Below are 12,088 nucleotides of genomic sequence, written 5' to 3' on the forward strand. Positions count from 1 at the left end.
AACCAGCTGGAGATTTTACAATGGTGTGAGTCTGAATTGATCTGTTGGGATTTAATAGGATAATCCATGATTGCTATATCTTTTACTGTCTCAAAAGATTGCACCGGTTAAAAAAATCATTAATCCTTTTCTGTTTTGGCAAGAGAACACTGCTAATGCAAGCAGTGCGCTGTTCCCTCTGTACACCGAACAACAGGCTCGGACTACTGGTCATCAGGGTATTGGGAATTAAATTTAACACAATTTCAATCAGCCAATACTTATTGTGCACAAATAAATTGCGAGTGTATATCTATGCATATGAGGGATAGCTGACTGCGCATATATATTTGAGTGGTTGTGTGCATATGAATGCTAATGCGTAATGTGTACATGAAGATAGGAGCATGCTTATGAGAAAAACTTGTGGCTCCATAGGCAGTGACCCTGCCTCTGAGTCAGGAGTTTGAAGTTCAAGTCCAAATTTAGGACTTGTTGGCCACAGAACAAAGGAGTTTTCAAAATGTGGTTCAATGGGTTGATAATCAGCCTGCTGATCCTTCCAACACTTTCCCACTGTTCCCAAAGGGTGAAAAAAGTGTGTGAAGATACAAAGCAAACAAAGAGTGTTCTTAAGTAAGTGAATGTGTGATGTGTGGAATTACATAGCATGACCATGAAAGGTGTAAAGGTAGTGTGGTAGAGTTTTACAGCACAGGAAGAGGCCCTTCAGACCATCGTGTCTGTGGCAGACTTCAATTATCCATTCTAATGGGTGGAGGTATGGGCTTAGGTAGGGTGCTCTTTCTGAGGGCCGGTACAGATGGGCCAAATGGCCTTCTTCTGCACTGTGATTCTATGATTCACTCGATCCACACTTTGTATGCAATGGTGTTTCAAGCGCTCATCTAAGTGCAAATTCATGGGGTTGAATTTCTTCAGGACCTTAAGAGTTGGAATTCAGGGCTTGGGAAGTGGCAGAAAAACATGTTGGGCTGGCACCCTGATGGTTCCCCTCCCGCCACCTTGCCTCAGTGCACACTTACTGGGGCGGTTTCTTCGAGCTGATGTCTACCCAACCAGTGGTGGTGGGAAACTGATCAAGGGGGCGTAATTAAGTTACATTTTTCTGGGCCATTCCAATTTTTCCTGAGGCGACCAGGTCCCCCTCGATATGTTTGGCTTGCCGGTTCACAGGAAGCAGGGTCACTGCAGGAGGGCCCAGTTTTACAAGGGATCCGTGAATAATTGGAAGACAATGGGAAGCTTGTGGTCAAGGGTAAGCAGAGACCTACCCTTTCAGCAGTCTTTCTTGAAGTCTGTTACTGCTGAGAATTAAATGCGGTGTTCCTTTTCTTCTCACATCTGTCTCTTTGCAGTTCTCCCCCTTGCATTCTTTTCACTATTTCAGCCCTCCTGCTACAGCCACAGTGAAGGCTGTTGGCTTCCATCACATGTTGATTGGCCTTCCTGCCTCCACAGCCCTCCTGCTGTCCCTAATTGTCCGGCAAATTCAGAGAGGGACTATAAATTGGACGCCTCCCGTAACATCAAGCTGGTGGGCACTACTGGTAGACATGGCATTGGGACTCGACCTTGAGTTCCCAATGTTCGTACCAAAATTAGCCCTTTATGTTGATTGTACATTAATATAGGAAAGGTGTGAGCTGAATGATTTGGGGGGAAATTTAGTGATATTTACCTGGGAATTTTAATTCCATCAATAGAGGGATGGTCTTCTGTTTGCACCAATCCCATCTGCCCCTTCCAAGGAATCACACTCATGACGGTCAATTTTAATTGGGTATTTTCATCATTATCATTTGGGCACTAAACTGACAAGGATCACCAAAAACACCTATTATACATACACCCTGTCTGATCATACGTACTTATGAACATATAAATTAGTAGCTGGAGTAGTCCACTCGGCCCATTGAGCCTGCTCTGCCATTCAATAAGTTCATGGCCAACCTAATTTTAACCTTAACTCCATATTCCTGTCTGCTCCGATGACCTTTTATCCCCTTGTTTATCAAGAATCTATCTACTGTGCCTTAAAGATATTAAAAGACTCAACCATGTTTTGAGGCAGAGTATTCCAAAGCCTCACACCCTCTGAGTATTTTGTTTTCCTCATCTCTGTCTTAAATAGGCGACCTCTTACTTTTAAACAGTGACCCAGAGTTCCAGATTCTCCCACCCGAGGAAACGTCATTTCCACACCCACCCTGTCAAGTCCCCTCAGAATCTTCTTTTCATCGGTAAGGAGAAAAAGGTTGCGTGTACAATGATCGGCAAGTCTGTTACCACTTATTTTGCAACTGTGCTATGATGGATTGTACCACTAAGTGTGCCTGTTATAGTATTGGCTAGACCCGGGCCTGTTATATTGTGCGAGGTGCTGTGGAGTTCGTCCATAGCTCCCCTGTAAGATGACACATTTCTCCGTACGGTGCAACATCTTTGGCTTAGTAACAAAGGTGAGCTTAATGGGATAACTTGAAGAAATTTCCCATTGTGACATCAATGACTGCAATAAGGAATATTGTGATTTTACTGACACGGTAACACGGAGTGAAATTAGTGTGATGTCACTGACACGGTAACGAGAGGTGGCCTATCCCGTGTGATGTCACTGACTCAGCAAATACCACGTGACCGATTATGACATCACAGACATAGCAACAAGGAATGCTTTATAGTGACATGCAACATAAAATAGCTTCCAGTGGCATCACTGGCTTGGCTTAGCAACAAGGAATACCCTATTGTGACATTATTAGTTTAGCACACTGATTGGCCTGTTGTAGAATTAGTAGCTTAGCAATCACACAGCCCTCACTATGGTCTGGCACTTGACCAGCTTTTATTATGTTCTTTTCTTTAGCCAATGTATAATGGCGCTTTCCGAGTGTTCTGAGGGTTAACAACCTTTGTTGAACAAGTGAGGCTGTGGATTGTTTTCAGGGTGCATATTAAAAACATGGAATTAGTCCTTTTTAAACTGAACTGATTTGAAAAAACACACACTGATATACCTTGGGAGGGAACGTTTAAATATGTATGGCTAATATAGCCACGACTCAAATGTCCAATATATGCACACTTGGAATACAGTGAATGGATGATGAGAGAAAATACAAAGCTTCTCTTGAAAAGAGTATTGCTTTACATGGCTGAACTGGGTGAGTTTTTGTTTCATTATTCCCCTGTCAATTGTGTTCTCCCTTGTAATAGCCTTGTTTCCCTTAATAGGACATGTGATATGCTTATGGATCTCTCTTGTCTCTTCCACTATTAGCAAGAATTGTCTTATGGATACTGACAAAGTTTTCCTTTTTGTTGGACAATAAAGAGGAGCACTATTTTACAAAGGCAGCTTTATGCTGGATTTGTTTTAGGTATAGATTTCCCTGCTTCCATTTTAGGGTGTAATTAGATCAATCTTGTGGTGCACTACAAACACTCATAACTACTAGTTTAAATCATGTGCATCCTCTGCAGTAAAATGCTGCTGTATGTAGTGTACACTTGTTTGAAGATCATGCCTAATTTTATTATTAAAGAGACAGTGCAGTCATTCTTTTTCTTTGGTCTTTATAGTCCGAATACTGTGCATCAGACCTACCCGACATTCTCTTTTGCTTACCTCATACTTGTCACACAGTCCTCTCTGTGTTTCAAGTGGATTCGATTGAAGACGAAGACACTGGTACTGTAGAATTCAGCCTCGATCTTTATTCACAACTGTGTTGGACCTCCTTTGTACAGTCCTTCAAACTGAGTCCCTTGTATTAACTCATTCAGCTCCACAGGATCGTTCTCAGTTTTCAGAATGTGCTGTTCTGCCAGTAAATGGCCTATTAACTACCTAACGACTTTAGTTTCCAGGTTCACTATGATCTTCGGAACGTGTCCCCATTCTATTAACTCGAACAATGGCTTTATAAGAAAACAAAGCATTGTTTTTTTTTGAAAGGAATACAATAATGCATTGTACATTTTGTTGCTCCCTCCCAACTCGAAGGTGCTGACTCATGCTCGGATATGGTTACATGAGAACTGGCAGATCTCCAGTACCTTTCCCAAATTATTATTTGTGTGTAATGCAGACAATGCATGTTTGGGGCCTATTTGACTGGCAGGGTTGCCAACTATTGCCGGACACATTCATCCAATGACTTGCCATCTTCAACTACCCCACCCAGTCAAATAGCATTTTTCCTCCTTCTTCAATACTTGTCTACCTCATCAATAACAGTGTAGAAAGAAAACAAAAAATTGTATTTTTTTAAAAAGGTATTTTGTTATGCAACTGGTCTGATGGACACCTCAGACTTTCTATAGTCATGCGACCATTCCATGAGGATGCCTCTGGAAGCACACATCTTAAGACAGTTCAGTAAAATCTATCACAGAAACAGACATTGATGAAGACTGTTATCCTTATACTTGCAACAGACACTGTTTTTTTCCTGCGTTGTTCACAGGAATTTTTGCTAATTGTGTTTCTCTTAATTTGGCTCTGAAGATGGCGGCCGATATGGTCACCTTCCTTAATTCTAATTACGTTTTGCTCTAGAGTCGCCAGGTATCTTTCAATACCGCCACAAGGTTCAAAACCGAATACTGATCAAAGACTCGATACACCAGTTAGTAAGTTCAAACTCAATGCTCATTTATTTACACAAACAGTCAAATATACTCATGCATTAAACTCTACAAACTAAACTATCACTACTGCTAAAGCCTATACTTAGCTTCGGGCGCCCACTCAGTCAGAGGAACAATGACCGTTGTTCGGTTCTGAGGCTGCTGGGGTTGAACTGATCTGGACTAACAGCTAAGAGCATCTGTCTCGTAGCGTGTGTTGACCTTGGACTTACTTGTTCTGATGTTGCTGTTGGGTGGGTCTCTCCTTGGTGAGAGCCGGAGCCACAAGAGAGCGATTCTCGCCTGGGGGATCCTTCTTTTACCCAAAAGGGGCTTTGCGTGCTTTTGGGCGGGCCTTGAACTTGGCCCCAATTAATTGGGCCGTTTCCCAATCGTTCCTATCGATTTCCTCCAATAAAGGGGTGGGTGCCCTGATTGCTGGGCATGTCCTAGGTGGCCGTTGGCCTGCTTTGTTCTGGTCTCCTCTGGCACCGGGGTGTCTGCCTTGGTATCATTTACTTAAATGTTACTCTTTTGTCCCGGGGATGGCTCATTAGTATGCTAATGGTTTTGCAGTATCAGTCTTGTCGGGGAGCTACGGTTCCAATCAACAGACAAACCCTGCACCTGCTTGCTTTCTCAGTATTATCCATTTTCCCTGCAATCTTTGCAAAGTGTCCATTTTGTAATCGGGAAGTGGCCATCCCAGATGGCTACAGAATCTCCAGGAAATTAATGATTACTCTTAGAGACTCTGAGACAAACCTATTGACTGATGGGAGGAGGAATGAGGGGTGGAATTGCGGCACCATAAAAGTCCTCATGTAGATTCACATAGATGGCCTTAGCGTGGGAAACACTGCCCGGAAGTAGAAAATAGAACCTTGGCTGCTCTGTCTGCCTTACTAGTCCAGGACACTTGGGCCAATTATGGGATTCTTATTGTTAGCGTGGTTGAGGCAACCGACTGAGCAAAGTCCAGTAAATGAACCTGGACATTTCCTGATCTGCACGGCTCAGCACTACACAAGAAATGAATTTACCCATTTAGGTCAATTTACACCTTACCTGCTCGGTGAAAGTAGGACAGTAAAAAGCAAGCAAGTTGCTGAACTACTCAGGCCTGGACCATTGTTAACTTCAAGTTGGGAGTCTTAGAACTATTCACAAATTGGTGCCCTACTATGCCAATAGGACCCTGATTCAATTTTAACCCCCATAAATTTCCTGCTTGGCAGAAGCAAGTTTGCAGTTTATCTGAAGACAGACACGTGGTAAGTCTAAAACTTTCCTTTGTGAGGCTAGGAGTAGGAGAGATCCTCTGCTTCTCCAGGCAAGGGAAACATCCTTGCTGCGTCTACCCTGTTGAACTCTGTACGGGTTTTGAACGTTGAATTGGATCACCTCTCATTCCTCTAAACTCCAGAGAATAAATGTCCAGTCTATTTAATCATTCCTCATAGGACAATCCCTCCATCCCAGGAATTAATTCAATGAACCTTTGTTGCACTCTCTCTATTCCAAGTATATCTGTTGTTAGGTAAGGAGACCAAAAGACCATCAGGCCATAAGACATGGGACCAGAAGTAGGCCATTCAGCCCATCAGATTTGCTCCTCCATTCAATGAGATCATGGTAGATCTGATATAATCCTCAACTCTAATTTCCTGCCTTGTCCCCATAATTCTTGATTCCCTTACTAATTAAAAATCTGTCTATCTTGAACATCCTTAACGACCCAGCCTCTACAGCCCTCTGTGATAAAGAATTCCACAGATACACTACCCTCTGAGAGAATAAATTCCTCCTCATCTTTGTCTTCAGTGGGTGACCCCTTATTTTGAGATTACGCCCTCTGGTCCTAGACTCTCCCACAAGAGGAAACATCCTCTCCATATCTATCTTGTCAAGCCCCTGAGAATCCTATATGTCTCAATAAGGTTGTCTGCCATTCTTCTAAGCTCAAATGAGTGTAGGTCCAACCTACTCAACTTCTCCTCATTAAAAAATCCCTCCAGAGCTGGGATCAACCTAGTGAACCTTCTCTGGACTGCCTCCAATGCCAGTATAACTTTCCTTAGATCAGGGGACTAAAACTGTTTGCACTATTCCAGGTGTGGTCTAACTCGTGACTTGTATAGACTTAACAGGACTTCCCTATTTTTATACTCCATTCCCTTTGAAATAAAGCCCAACATTCAATTTGCCTTCCCAATTACCTGCTGATCATGCATGCTAGTTTTTTGTGATTTAAGCACTTAGGACCCCCAAATCACTTTGTGCAGCAGTTTTCTGCAGTCATTCTCCATTTAACATAATTTCCTACATTCCATTCCTCTGCCAAGCTTTGGCCCACTCATCTAACCTGTCTATATCCCTCTGTAGACTCTGTTATCCTCAGCACTTGCCTTCCCACCTATTTTTGTTCATCTGCAAACTTGGCGATAGTACATTCACTTCCTTCACAAAACTGCACATACTCCATGTGTGGCCTCATTAAGGCTTTATTTAATTGCAGTAAGACATCTTTGCTCCTATACTCATGTCCTCTTACAATGAAGGGCAACATACCATTTCCTTCTATGTTGCTTGATGTACCTGAGTGTTAGCTTTCAGTGACTCATGAACAAGGACACCCAAGTCCCTTTGAAGTTCAACACTTAACAGCCTCTCACCATTTAAAAAATACTCTGTATTTCTGTTTTTCCTACATTGTATTCGCCACATTGTATTCTACCTTCCAAATTTTTTGCCCATATGCTTAGCTTCTCCAAATCCCCTTGAAACATCGCACACTTACATTTCCACCTAGTTTGTGCCACCTGCAAACTTGGGAATATTACATTTAACCTCCATATCCAAAACAATTAATCAATGATATAGGGCATAATTTACTGGCTGCATCCACCGGAATTGGAATGGGACGTGGCCGGTAGATCCCGGGAGAGGCTTCTTCTGGGATTCCTGACAGTCATTACGCCTCTAATGAGATCTCATGAGGTGTTGTGATCTGGATCCCACCCACAATGGGCAAGATCCAGACTTGCAGAGTGCCAACACCAAATCAAAGGATCTATTTCGCCATGGAGACTCTAGCCGGGCATTGTTTATTACTGGTCCCCACAAACGGGGATGAGGCGGTATGGAGCTGGGGGGGGGATGTCTTCCAGGTGATCAGAGGCCACAGGGTGGTTGGTATCTGGGCAGGCTGGCACTCTGGCACTGCTGATGCTGCCTGGGAACCATAGCACTACCAGGGTGCCCAGGTGTCACTGCCAGATTGGTATGGGCTATGGCAGGTTGCCAGGCTGGCAGTGCCAAGGTGCCCAATTGGTATTTTGTCCAGACCAGTGATCAGGCCCGGGAATGTCCTGCCCATGTGAGGTGGGGTGGGGGGGGGGGGGGGCTCTGAAGGACCCCCCTAAAGGTCAGTTGGGGCATTGGGAGTGCTTGAGTGTCGCATCAGGGGGTCTAGAGATTGGGGCACCATCGACTTCTTCCTCCGATGACGAGTGTAGTTTCTCAGTGCAGGAAATGCGACTGAGTGTGGTCTTGGATGGGCATTACACATTGAGGCCCAAAAGTAAAAGAGAGTGCCGTTAGATATTGGGTCATGCATGGCCCTTGTTGCCATTTGCGGCCATCATGCACCCTTGGGAATGACCAGTTCATCCCTGTGGGAGGCTACACATTGACTTCGCCGGCCCATTTATGGGTTCTATGTTCTTGCTTACCGTTGATGCTCACTCCCAAGTGGTTGGAAGTACACAAATGAAGTCCACAACATCATCAGACCAGACCGGACTCTGTTTTTGTTTGGTTAGATCGTGCCCATAAATGGGCGCTGTTGGCCGGCGGTTGGATCTTCTGGTCCACCGCTGTCAATTGGATTTCCCATTTAATCCACCCCATGTCACAGGGAAATGGGTGGCAGGGGTGCGCCATCGGCGAGACCAGAAGATCTCGCCAGTGTAGATAGCTGAAAAATTCCCCCCCCCCCCCCCCGCAATTCTTTAAATGCTAGCTGTTACCATTCCACCATCTTGCCTTCTCAATCCACCATAGCTAATTTGCCTTTCTTACCCTCATAGTTCCCTTTGTTTAGATTTAAGACCCTAGTCTCTGATTGAACTACAACTTTCAAACTTAAGGTAAAATTCTGTCATTATGACCACTCTTTCCGAAAGTTTCCTTTCCAGCAACATTATTAATTAGTCTTGTAACACAAGATCTAAACTAACCCAGTCCCTAGTTGGTTCCTTAACACACTGCTCTAGAATTCATCTTCCTCACCATTAATAATAATTAGGTTTACCCAATCTATATGGAGATTGAAATCCTCCATGATTACTGTATCCTCCATGATTACCCTTGTTATATGCACCTCTAGTTTCCTGATCTATACTGTGATTTACATTACCACTGCTGTTTGGAGGCCTTAAACAACTCTCACCAATGTTTTTTGCACCTCGCTGTTTCTTAGTTCCATCCAAACTGATTTGACATCTTAATCTTTAGAACTAAGGTCATTTCTCACGACAGTACTAACGTCCTCATTAATTAACAGATTAATTAACCTTACCACCTTTACCCAGCTTCCTGACCTTCCTGAATGTCACATACTCTTGGATATTGAGATCCCAGCTTTAGAACATAGAACCTAGCTTTGGTTTCCTTGTGGGCATATCTCTTCAATGTCTATCAGCTCAGATATCTGAATTTCGATTTGAGCTGACAATTCATCTGTTTTATTGTAAATGCGGCAGGCATTCAGATGCAGAGCCCTTGGTTTGTTTTTACTAATTTTGTAAACTCTAGCCCTATCTACTGCTACACTAATAAGTTTGTAATCACTGTCCCTCCCTGATTATCATACTTTTATTGCTACCTTGATTTGCCTTGTCATTTCTCTTTAAGTTACTCAATTTCCCCCTTGCCCACCTCGAGTTAGTTTAAATCCCTCTCTACCTTCTTAGTTATACGACTTGCTAGATCACTGGCCCCACCCTTGTTCAAGAGTCGACCGTCCCAACAGTACAGTTCCCACTTTCCCCAATACTGCTGCCAGTGCCCCATGAATTGAATCTCATTTCTCCCAGACCACTTTTTGAGCCATTTATCTCTATAGGACTAAATTGATTTCTATGAGCTGGACTTTTCGGCCCTCTCCACCGTTGGGATCATCCAGTCCTGTCAAAGGTCAATAGATTTTAGGGTGGCACATGGCACAGCGGTTCGCACTGGGATTATGGCGCCGAGGACCCGGATTCGAATCCCGGCCCTGGGTCACTGTCCATGTTGAGTTTGCAAATTCTCCACGTGTCTGCGTGGGTTTCACCCCCCACAACCCAAAGATATGCTGGTTAGGTGGATTGGCCATGCTAAATTGGCTCTTAATTGGAAAAAAATAATAATTGGGTACTCTACATTTATTTTTAAAAAGTCAATGGATTTTCGCTAAGCCACTGAATTTCCTGCAGCGGGTCCCACCACCGCAAGATTAGGAAATCACGGGAGATATTTCACTAAAATGCAAATTTAGTATACAAATTACAATGTGAAACTATTCACATTGTGGAAACATTTCATCATTAGAAAGATATTCAGATGTTATACAATACAATTTTTTCTATTTTGTTCTCCGGTAAGTGAATAATATTTAGCAGTTACTTGATTGCTTACTTACGGGTATACATTTAAACTCTATGATTCTTGTTAGTATCTGTAGGGGCAAGGTTAGGGAAAATAAAAGATTCTGTACTAACTGGTGATTGACAGATTCTTTTGCACCAGGCTGTTATGGGGTGCTCCTCGGTTTTGTGAGGTTATTAGTCTGTCAGCGGATAACAAACATGCCAACCTGTAAAATTAGCAAAGGCTGATGAACAACGATTCTGATGAAATAGGCAACTCAAGAATGGCCCTGACTCTATACCCATGACATGTGAAAACAAGTAGGTACATGGGCTTTTAACTTGAGCTCCATACTCACCCAACCTTCCAGCCCTCGAATTGGAGGGAAGAAAAACATATGTGAAGGAGGCCCGAAGGAGAAATACAAATGTTGCTGGTGAAGAACTGGTTTGTTTTCCTCTTCACAGTACTTAGGAGAATGATCATAATAAAGAAAAATAAAGCGACACCAAAATTCTGTGGAGCGCGATCCTGACGTTCATACTTGGATTGTACACTCCCATACTCTCCAGCACTGTCCACATTTTTAGTTTTGTGGAGTTGGGCGGCACAGTGGTTAGCATTGTTGCCTGCGGCACTAACGACCTGGGTTCGAATCCCGGCCCTGGGTCACTGTCCGCGTGGAGTTTGCACATTCTCCCCGTGTCTGCGTGGGTTTCGTCCCCACAACCCAAAACGATGCACAGGATAGGTGGATTGGCCATGCTAAATTGCCCCTTAATTGGAAAAACAATAATTGGGTACTCTAAATTTTTTTTTAAAGTTTTGTGGAGTTGATGAAAATGTATTTTGTATTTGTGGAACTGGTGGGCACCTGTGGCACCATTCTGCGCCTCTGAGTAACTGGCTGCAGTCGGAGATGGCAAGGAGGAGCGTATAAGGAGCGCAGCGCTATGTAGCATTGTGGATAGCACAATTGCTTCACAGCTCCAGGGTCCCAGGTTCGATTTCGGCTTGGGTCACTGTCTGTGTGGAATCTGCACATCCTCCCCGTGTGTGCGTGGGTTTCCTCTGGGTGCTCCGGTTTCCTCCCACAGTCCAAAGATGTGCAGGTTAGGTGGATTGGCCATGATAAATTGCCCTTAATGTCCAGAATTGCCCTTAGCGTTGGGTGGGGTTACTGGGTTATGGGGATAGGGTGGAGGTGTTGACCTTGGGTAGGGTGCTCTTTCCAAGAGCCGGTGCAGACTTGATGGGCCGAATGGCCTCCTTCTGCACTGTAAATTCTATGATAATCTATGATAAATCCTCTAACCAAGCTTCCCAGAACCACTTCTGTTAACTGCCTATATATAAAGGAGCCAATTCAATTTTCTTTCCCTGCCAAACCCCCATACTGATGTGTTTTATCAAGGGTCCAGACCGCCTTCCGTCCCTGGATCCTAGCCCTGGGTATTCTTCTGGAGGTACATCTTGGATGGAAATTAATACCTTTCCATTTGGAGTTTGGAGGTTTAATTTAACTAGAGGGTATGGAGTAAAGATCCCGTTACCTTCCCGCCTCTGCCCAGTTTATCCGGGGCAGAAAGGCTTGTGCATTGCCTTCCCGGGGGACTAGTTTGAGATCCTTAGATGGACAAATGCCCACTTAAGGTCTTCATCCAGTGGTAATCGATCAGCAGCGGGTAGGGGAGGCACCTCACAGGGAACCTGAGAAATGAACCCTATTGGGTTTACTTGCAGGCTTCCTGGGTGAGGTCCCGCGTTCATAGGCACGTGGTACCCCATCAAGGGACAAGGCATCAGGAAAGGTGGGAAC

The 12,088-nt window shown here is 44.0% G+C and overlaps 1 protein-coding gene and 1 long non-coding RNA gene across 14 annotated transcripts in view; one reads left to right on the plus strand and one right to left on the minus strand.

Moving 5' to 3' along the window:
- Window positions 1-12,088, plus strand: part of sox6 (SRY-box transcription factor 6) — an 832,058-nt gene that overhangs the window by 243,664 nt on the left and 576,306 nt on the right. The window contains exon 1 of one of the 13 annotated variants that reach the window (XM_072466407.1): window positions 2,848-3,167. The exons of 11 other annotated variants lie outside the window; for them this stretch is intronic. The gene's annotated coding sequence lies outside the window, so the exon portion shown is untranslated. Of the gene's footprint in view, window positions 1-2,847; window positions 3,168-4,601; window positions 4,639-12,088 lie in introns of those variants that run through there. One more of the 13 variants, XM_072466408.1, reaches the window with a different exon arrangement.
- Window positions 1-12,088, minus strand: part of LOC140384581 (uncharacterized) — a 97,263-nt gene that overhangs the window by 23,325 nt on the left and 61,850 nt on the right. The gene's annotated exons all lie outside the window — the stretch shown is intronic.

Source organism: Scyliorhinus torazame, chromosome 10, assembly GCF_047496885.1.
Source record: "Scyliorhinus torazame isolate Kashiwa2021f chromosome 10, sScyTor2.1, whole genome shotgun sequence".
NCBI lineage: Eukaryota > Metazoa > Chordata > Chondrichthyes > Carcharhiniformes > Scyliorhinidae > Scyliorhinus > Scyliorhinus torazame.